This window comes from Clupea harengus, chromosome 15, assembly GCF_900700415.2.
Source record: "Clupea harengus chromosome 15, Ch_v2.0.2, whole genome shotgun sequence".
In the NCBI taxonomy this organism is placed as follows: domain Eukaryota; kingdom Metazoa; phylum Chordata; class Actinopteri; order Clupeiformes; family Clupeidae; genus Clupea; species Clupea harengus.
In genome coordinates, this window is record NC_045166.1 from 16,755,621 (window position 1) to 16,765,193 (window position 9,573).

Here is a 9,573-nt window from a genome sequence, read left to right on the forward strand (position 1 = left end):
CTGAACTAACACAAGCCGTGATCTAAACTTTTCTTATGAAAGATTCTGCTGCATGCTGTATTTTAAACATGTTTATTGCTGAGGTTTTATTACTAATGTTCAATAGAACAATTGCTACGGGTCAATAGAACAACTGCTATATCTGTGTTTGTATTTCAATGCTCATCTTGGACACAGTTGGTTTTTAACCCTGCATCAGTGAGAGAACAGTGAGTGAAATCATCAGAGAGATCTTCAATCTAGTGTTGCTAGACTCATACAAACACCTACCTAGCATACACCTAAAGTAGTGTCTTTCCAGACACCTTGTCAGTTGTGTCCTCACAAGCTCTTCATACATCAAGTAAACATTAATTATCCTTCCTAAACCTTTTTTTTAGGTTTGGATGTGAGGCTTTTCCAAATGTACGTGATATTCTGACTTGCTATGCTATGTATGCATCCCAACACTTGTTGAGCACAAATACCCTACTTTTTTACCATTATGGACTGCAAGATTGAACTGAGGTTCTTATCTCCCAGCTTCCTCCGTTATCAGCTGAAAGTCTGACCAGGACGGCCCCAATCTCCCATGCAGCACTTACTCACTTCACAAGAGAGCCAGAGTTCCCAGAGCTTTGAGACGAAACGAAACAAACACAACTAACCATTTTGCCCATGAACGCTGCTACAAACACATGGACTTGGTAAGGCTAAACAAAGCCGCCAGTCGTAAGCAGTCCAAGCACATGATTGGGCAGGAATAGGACAGTTTGGTTCCCTGTCTGTCATCGTCCCAGCAATCCCTGCGGTCCATGGATCAGCTGTGGACTTGCTAGATGTATACACTGGATTAGTCTGTCAAAAGCCTTAAAGGGTTTGGTCAACCAAAAATGTAAATTTTGTCTTTTCAACCTCATGGGAGCAACAACCAGAAACAGAAGCAGAATTGAATAGCATTGATAGCACTAATCCCAGCAACCCCTTTATTCCACATCAAACAAGAGAAAGTAATTAAGATGATGGGACTTCCATGGGATATTTGCTGGATATGGAATCATTCTGCAGAAACTAAAGAACATTAAAGAACTGTAACTGCCTTGAGAGACACTGCATCATCTGAACAATATCCATACCAAAACGAGTCATGAGATTTCCCAACTCTGACAACGAAGGATACATGTGACCCATTGGTGCTGCTTTACAGAGATGCCAAGGATTCGCTTTGAGAGTGCTGGTGGAGTAGCAAATCCGCAGTGCCCCCGTACCTCAGTCACAGGTCACAGAGCAGAGGTTAGAGGTCAAAGGTCATTGAGTTTGCGCTCATGCCCTCTCTCCTTTAGTGTGAAGTGAGTGTCAGCTCCTGTTGCACATTGCCCAGAGAGTGCCTGGTGACACAACCCCATGGCATGAACACACACACATACACACACACACAAATACACACACACAGGTAAAGCCCTTGTGCATGTTCATGCATAAACACACACACATACACATATTTGCACACAGACACACAGGCTCATGTCTGATCACAAATAGACACACCTATCCACACAACCCTGCCCCACAGGGCACAAAGTAGATTGAATCAACAGATAGATAAAAAATGATTTCTTTCTATTTTACTCATATCATTTACATTTAGTCATTTAGCAGACGCTTTTGTCCAAAGCGACGTACAAGGGAGAGAATATTCAAGCTACGAGCAATAGAACCTGGTGTAACAATAAATAAATACTACTTTACATAAGAAATATAACAAAATGAAATAAAAAAGAAAGAAAGAAGTGCAGAAATGTAACTGCTGTAATTGCAAGTTACGCACTAGTCGAAGTGCCAGTTAGGACGGGAAGTGCTCTCTGAAGAGTTGGGTCTTCAAGAGCTTCTTAAAGGTAGAGAGGGACGCCCCTGCTCTGGTAGTGCTGGGTAGTTCATTCCACCAACGTGGAACTACAAATGAGAATAGTCTGGACTGCCGTACTTGCACAGACGGCAGTGCCAAACGACGCTCACTAGAAGAGCGCAGCATCCTGGGTGTAACATTTGCCCTTACAAGAGCATTTAGGTAGGTGGGAGCAGAACCATCAAGCACTCTGTAGGCAAGCATAAGTGACTTGAACTTAATGCGAGCAGCTACAGGCAGCCAGTGGAGGTCAATAAGAAGCGGGGTGACGTGTGCCCTCTTCGGTTGGTTGAACACCAGACGCGCCGCCGCGTTCTGGATCATTTGTAGTGGTTTCACCACGCAAGCCGGCAGGCCTGTTAGGAGGGCGTTGCAGTAATCAAGGCGGGAATTCACCAAGGTTTGCACCAGCAGCTGGGTGGCATACTGGGTTAGGTACGGCCTGATTTTGCGGATGTTGAATAGCGCAAAGCGGCAGGACCTAGAGACAGAGGCAATGTGGTCCGTGAAAGTCAGTTGGTCATCAATAATGACCCCGAGGTTTCTTGCTGTTTTGGATGGAACAAGAGACAAGGAGTCAATATTGATGCTGATGTTGTGGTGGATGGCCTGTTTGGCTGGAAAGACCATCAGTTCCTGACCTGACACCTGTGACGAGCTTATCCATGTCCAGGTCATCACTGTAGATAATGTGGTTCTGTGTGTGTGTGTGTGTGTGTGTGTGTGTGTGAGAGAGACACACACAGAGAATTAGTTAGAGGAAGTTCACGTGTTCCATGAGATAAAGACGGCATGTGAAAGAAAGCAAATCTGCATCACTGTGCAGAGTGTGTGAGAGACTGGGAGCGAGCAAGCATTAGAGCAAGACCGAGCGAGAGAGAGAGTTTTTGTGTTACATGGGAACACAGTTGTGTCATGTGTGTTATGTTAGTGTAGGGACACATTCCACAGAGCATTTATGGGTCTTAAATGACAGAGCACAGAGAGAGTGTGTGAGTGTGTGTTTGTGTGTGTGTGTGTGTCTGTGTCTGTGTCTATCAATCATGTGCTTTTTGCATGTCTCCCCATACAATGCCTTCACGCATTTCCCCACAAAAGCCAACATGCTTTGGGGCCCATTTTCACACACAGGAAAGCACCCTCCCTCTCCCTCTCTCCCTCTCTCCCTCTCTCTCTCTCTCTCTCTCTCTCTCTCTCTCTCTCTCTCTCTCTCTCTCTCTCTCTCTCTCTCTCTCTCTCTCTCACACACACACAAAGAGAGAGAGAGCAAAGCTATTTTTGCCATGGTGACGACTGGAGCTGACATTGTCCTGACAAGCACACACTCATACATCAAAGCTACAAGTCCTTGGAGCGGAGTCCACAAGAGCAAAGCAGAGAGAACCTAAAGTTAACCATCAGACTCTAGGTCTCCATCAACCCACCTCTCACACTCAATTCCTCCCTCTCTGTCTGCATCACCAAAATACCCTTCTTACTTACAGACAACGCACACAAACACATGCTCGCTCTCTCACACACACACATACACTCACTCACTCTCTCTCTTCCTGTCAGTCTTATCAGAAGTGTTTTACTAAAACAGAAGCAGTGACTGAAGCCTAGTAAGGTGTGTGATACGGTGAAGTGGAACATACTGACCTACAGTTCTCTAAAGCTTAGGCGCACACACACACATACGCATACACACAGATAAAGAGAGAAAGAGAGAGAGAGAAAAAGAGAGAGAGAGAGGTTTGGTAGTTCTTACTGCACTAAATATCTAACAACACAATACAACTCTAATCAAACCAGCCCAAAAATCTATCATGTGTTTGTGGATAAGCAGACGCTGACATCTGACACAACGTTTCGTTGCTGAGTTCCTGGTTAGTCATGCAACCATGTAGGTTTTTTTCATCGGGTACAGATGGCCAGAATGCTGCCATATTTAGGTCGTTTGTAAGCATCTACTGAAAATGAGCATTCGGGATATGGTCTTACGTCAATAACTAAGCTACATAGGTTATTTACGTTTTCCGCGAATTAGATCAATCTAAGGCAAACTAGCATTGACTGGCTTCGGAGAACAGCGGAAAAGTTGACTACCTAAAAGCACACACTGTATTGAAAATTATCAGAAAACTGGACAAAAGCCTATTTTTTGACACAGAAGATGCGTCACAGAACTCTATGCACGGCAACATATCAGTATGGCTCAAATAAGTCATAGCCTACATTTGCTTCCTAATAAGTGACAGTGGTTGACCGCCCACTTAATTGAAGCGGTTTTCAGTTACAGGTTAACAGACTCAACCTTAGATAAAGCAATGTATTCCCTATTGTTGTCAACGTAAACTGTCAATTTTAGATATAACATTCGTAGATGCAACACACGTTTTGTTTTGGGGCTGTTGCGCCTGAAACTGTGACTGGACATTGTGTGGATGGCTCGTATACCTCCAGTGTTGCCTACAGGACGTTTTCAAACGTAGGCTCGGAGTACAAACCTAAACTTGCGCTGGCGTACAGAAAGGAGGAAAATTATTTCCAGCACCGTACGCTAGTATCCGGATACAGTCTGTGTAACCTCCAAACGCACCGTAAACCGCTTCGGAGTACTTTATCCCTTCACTTGAGGAAACGAGACATAAAAGCGCGGCCATATTGTAAAAAAAATTAACTCCATCTTTGCCTTATTCCCTCTTTATATGAATGCCTGAATGAAAGTGCTTCCAGACAGCCAGGACACCGTAGCTATGTATCAGCAGTTAAGAAAAACAAAAACATACTTTTCTGTTTCTATCACACATATAAAGACATCTCCGGAGTAGCACTCGTTGGGAATAACTTACTCACTTACCAGAATTTCCGCAGGTAGTAGTCACAGTTCGTAGGCAACCAGCATCCAATGAACACAAAACACTTTCGAATAACCGTAGGGAGTGCAGTTTTCTGATTTTCTAGTTCATATCCTAGCTTCAGGCTGGTGTAATTCCTTGGTGTGGTTTGACCGCAGTCACCGCTGAAGGCTCTGAAAAGACAGGGAAATGCGTTTGTGTTTCTCCATGGTCCACAACAGTCGCTGCCAGCGATCGTGGAGTCGAACTACGGTGGTATGAGTTCCCTCTCACTAGCGCTACCGCACTGTCTCCCTCCCTCTCTCTCTGTCCACACACATAGGCAGACACACAAGTACATAGGAAGACAGAGAGAGAGAAAACGTGCGCCTACATTATAGGCTGTACAATTTTCACTTGCAACAACAACAAAACAATGGTAATATCAGATCATAGTCAGTACATTTATGTTCTGTGCTAGAGGAGGACACACTACTCCTGAACTGAGTGTCTGTTGTATTTAAAATACAGGAGAAGTGTACATTCAAAACAGAAAAGTTCACTCAGATACATTTCCGTTAATCTCAAAGTCAATATAGGCCTAGTAGGCTATCATATATTTTGTAAAGTGAATTTTAGGTTTGTCTGAAACATTGCTGACATTTTTGTCTAACATTTTGATTCACAACACAACTGATTCCGTTTTTTAGCATAATATAATATAAAATAAATTGCTTCATTACAACAAGCAGACCTCTAATGGTGTCCACTATGATGTAACTGGCTAAGTTCCAGGTTGTTTCAACCAATTTATTCAATCATTAAATGTTTGTAAGATGTGGATTCCAAGAGTGGGGGAAATGTCCAACTGAACCATTCCATTTATCCATTTGAATTACTCTGTTAATGTCTGAGGACTTTGAACATGCTGTAAATACGTCACCAGGCCTTACAAAGTACACATAAAAATTCCCTCTTGAAACATCAACACCAACACTTGGTGTTTTCCTATAATGTCTAAAAACTAAACTCAATGATTAACCTTTCTCTTCCTCCTCTCTCCGTCTCTACTTCCTCTCCTCCAGAAGCCTGTTTGCCAACCAAGCACGCACACGTGCGTCACCCCCCCCACACACACACACAGCCATAACTCTCTGACTGGGTAAACCTATGGACTGCTGTGAAATTCTGCACGGGGTCGTGATTCGATGAAGAACACAGACTGATGTGGGATGGTTAACTTGATTGTGATAGCAATATATAAGTAGGAAGGTTTCATCAAATGTACTGTCTCTTTCGTGATCATCAGAGCTGAGTTAAGGTCAATCCTCTGGCTAAAGTCCAGTGAAGATCTAGCGGTTTTGGAAACTGGATCTGAACATGATCTGGAAAGGGTTGATATGGAAGGAAGGCAGCCTTAACAGTGATGAAATTCTTTATGTGTTTGTGTGATTTACAGTATCTGTGACGTGCAAAACAATACTGGACTGGCGTTTCTGTTCTGATTGGTTCCAAAGCTGAGTGGGTGGGAAACGTGGGCCTGAATTCATACTGTTTCTATTCTGGGTCCGATGCCTCGTGACAGATGACTAGCCTATTTAGAATTGAGGCCTTTCCATTAAAACAGTTTTGTTGCAGTCAGGCTGAACTACTAGATAAAAACATAAAGAACATAAAACATAAAAACAAAGATAAGTACTAAGATTTCTTTTAAGAAGTACGGCTCTGAGGAGAACCTCATAGGTCTCTCATAGGGAACCCTTCCACATAGAGTGTGCAGTGAGCCTGAAGTGCAGCCTGAACCTGTCATGGTGTGATGGTTCGTTACTTTGGAATGTGAAATATGTGGAGCCTTGGCACTCATTACCCCTCACCTCCATGAAAATGATCACTGATTCAGTGAACGTGGGAACCTGATACCACCCCAGCCTGTTTTATTCCTTTCTCTGTCCTCGATGCTGTCATTCTCTTCTTCCCTTTTTTCTCCCACTCTCTCTCCTCCTTTTGTTCTTCCTGTATTTATTTGTTGCTCTTGCCGTTCTTTCATTCAACCTATTTTTCCTCCCATATAAACAATGCATAACACAGAAAACAGCTGTAACGGCTCTACAAATAACTGCCAAACAAACACCTCACCACTTCCACTTCCACTTCCACAGACACACACACACACTGATGTCCATAGGGAGGATTTCATACATCATTATGAACGTCATTCCACTTCGCTGCATGTGAATGTTTAATGTCAGCGGTCACTCTGAATATGATTCACGTGCATGGGTTGCCAATTGCAGACTAGGTCTGTCTGTTGGGTCTTTTCAAGATGTGCTTTCAAAAAGAGTAATGTTTAACTATTTCCACTAAGCATGAGATACGTATAGCTTGTATCTTGTATTACTTGTGTTTTTCTTGTTAAAATATTTATACTGCAGTAGCATGAAGATTTAGTGTAATATGTTACAATGTTAGCATGGTATCAGGAATGGATGTTATGTGACTGGTAATGGCATGGAGATGGGGTTACTATGAGATTGGGGAGCAGTTTATCAAGTTAGCCTCATGGTTGGGCACATTCCACACCATAGCGGCATTTACGAGTGATGGAGTCTCTCTCTCTCTCTCTTTCTCTCTCCTTCACACACACAAAAGCAAAGGTTGGTTTCTCAGGATTTTTGTCATGCCAATATGGCGTTTCACACAACGATGAGGTTGAAGATTAACCATGTGCTGAATGGCTGCAATTACACATAAACAGTGTGACTGGCGGGAGTGCATACATTAACACACACACACACACACACACACACAAACACATCAGGTCATATGGCACACACTGTGATATATTTCATCCGTTTAATCTAGTCAGGAGACATCACATGAGTCTCCAAGAGCAAGAACATTTGGGAAAGAACTCTAAGACACGCATTTAGAGTACAATTGCGTAGAGAGGAGAGTTTTACACACATAAACACACAGACAGACACACACACACAGAGTTGCTTTAGTGTTGATATTCTGCAAAGGGATATTCAGTGTGGCCTACTTGAGAGAGAGAGAGAGAGAGACAGAGAAAAAGAGACAGACAGAAAGACAAACACAATGAATCTCTTCAGAGAGACTAAATAACAGAGACTAAATGTAGCAATGTCTGGGTGGTGGCAGATTCTATTTTCAGTCTAAACGGTAGTCGCGACATGAAATCAATGTACATACTAAATACGCTTGGCTTTGCAGGCACGCAGTTGTAAAAAAAACAACAACTTTGTTTTACTCTGCCATCTACTGGTAGCACGTGGCTTAATTGGGTCACATGTACCGTGTCCGAGATGCCACATGGCGGCGAAAACGATGATGAAATAGGAGGTAAACCAGGAGTGCTTATGGACGCTGAGAGCATGCAAATGCTCGTGTTTTTAGTACAGACGAAATTATCACCAGCGTTACAAAAATACAGCAAGAGTATTGAAGTTTGTGTGAACATCGATTGTATCAGTTTACTCGATAATAACATCACATTTGATTGTTACAAACTATAGTAATCTACCGCATGAGAGCAGTGTAGGCTATACAAATGACGTTAAAGGAAATGTGCACCTCTGCACTGTAATGCTTTCAATAAGTGACATCTTACTAATTCTTTCCGTAGGCCTATTTGATTTAAAGATTTACATGATGCCTACATGATGTCTAATTAAGTTAATCAATTTTAATGTGTGGTATTTATTTATGCTAGGTATTTATTTGAGCAATATGTTACTCAGGCAATGGATTGACTGTTCAGATAAATCAATATAATTGACAATCCGTAGTTAATCATTTGATCTGTTATGACTCATTTAAAATCTGTGATCATCTAACTCATAAGCCATACACTCATGCCTACAGCTAACACATATGAAGCTTTTTAAAATGACACATTGATGTATTTTCAGGTAATACAAACCCCACTCAAAGGGTGTTGTGGGCCATGTGACTTGTGACAATGATATAATGTCCCTCGGTTGGTTCTGCCAACCATTCCACAGTAACCAGCTGTCACACAGAGAAACAGATGACACAAGGTGGACCAAATGGTAGCCTAGCTTGTGGTAGTGCAAAGGGGACTATGGAGAAGAAAGGCAACAGAAATGCATATGATAATGCTGTAAACTTTTTTTTACAGTGTAAAGGGAGAAAAGAAAACACACCAACATTTTCACAAATGCTGGGTTTATAGTGTCAGTGCCCACAACACACACACACACATACACACACACCTATCAGAATAGACAGATTTCTGTGCATTCTCTGTCTCTGGTTTCTCATTGGTGCCTATCACTATGTTGTGTAGTCTTTATTTCACTTCCTTCAAAATGTGTACAGGTGTAGAGTCAGAATGAACCAAACTCAAATATATAAAACCGCCAACATGGCAAAAAGCCCCTGCTTGAAAAGGGAAAAAAAGGTAACCATGGAAACAGGGGTTGCAACCCTGAAGATTCTATTCCCCTGTTGTATCCGCTTCACTTCCTGATTCACTTGAAATTCCAACAGCATCACTTGGTTTCTGCCCCTCCCCCTCACCACCACACACACACAGGGTTGAATGAATATGTGAAGACAACCATGCTTTTCTTTCGCGCAGAATACTTGTAGAGCAGAAAGGTGATTGCCATAGAGACAGCGTGAGAGGCTGTGACATCACAATGCTGTATTCCATAATAAGATGGAGGATTTTCCATCTGCTCTAGGCCTAGGGCACCAGCACACTGATGAGAATGTGGGTATCCATCTGTAGGATAAATACCATTAGCAATAGCATCATTACTAGAACCATCATCATCAGTAAGATCATGTTACATGGACAAAGTGGGTTCAGCACTCTATAAG

At 42.4% G+C, this 9,573-nt stretch overlaps 1 protein-coding gene across 1 annotated transcript in view; it reads right to left on the bottom strand.

Annotated features, from left to right (window-relative positions):
• Positions 1-5,082, bottom strand: part of dtnba (dystrobrevin, beta a) — a 36,032-nt gene extending 30,950 nt beyond the window's left edge. The window contains 1 exon segment of the mRNA XM_031581434.2: positions 4,728-5,082. The gene's annotated coding sequence lies outside the window, so the exon portion shown is untranslated.
• Between the last annotated feature and the right edge of the window lie 4,491 nt (positions 5,083-9,573).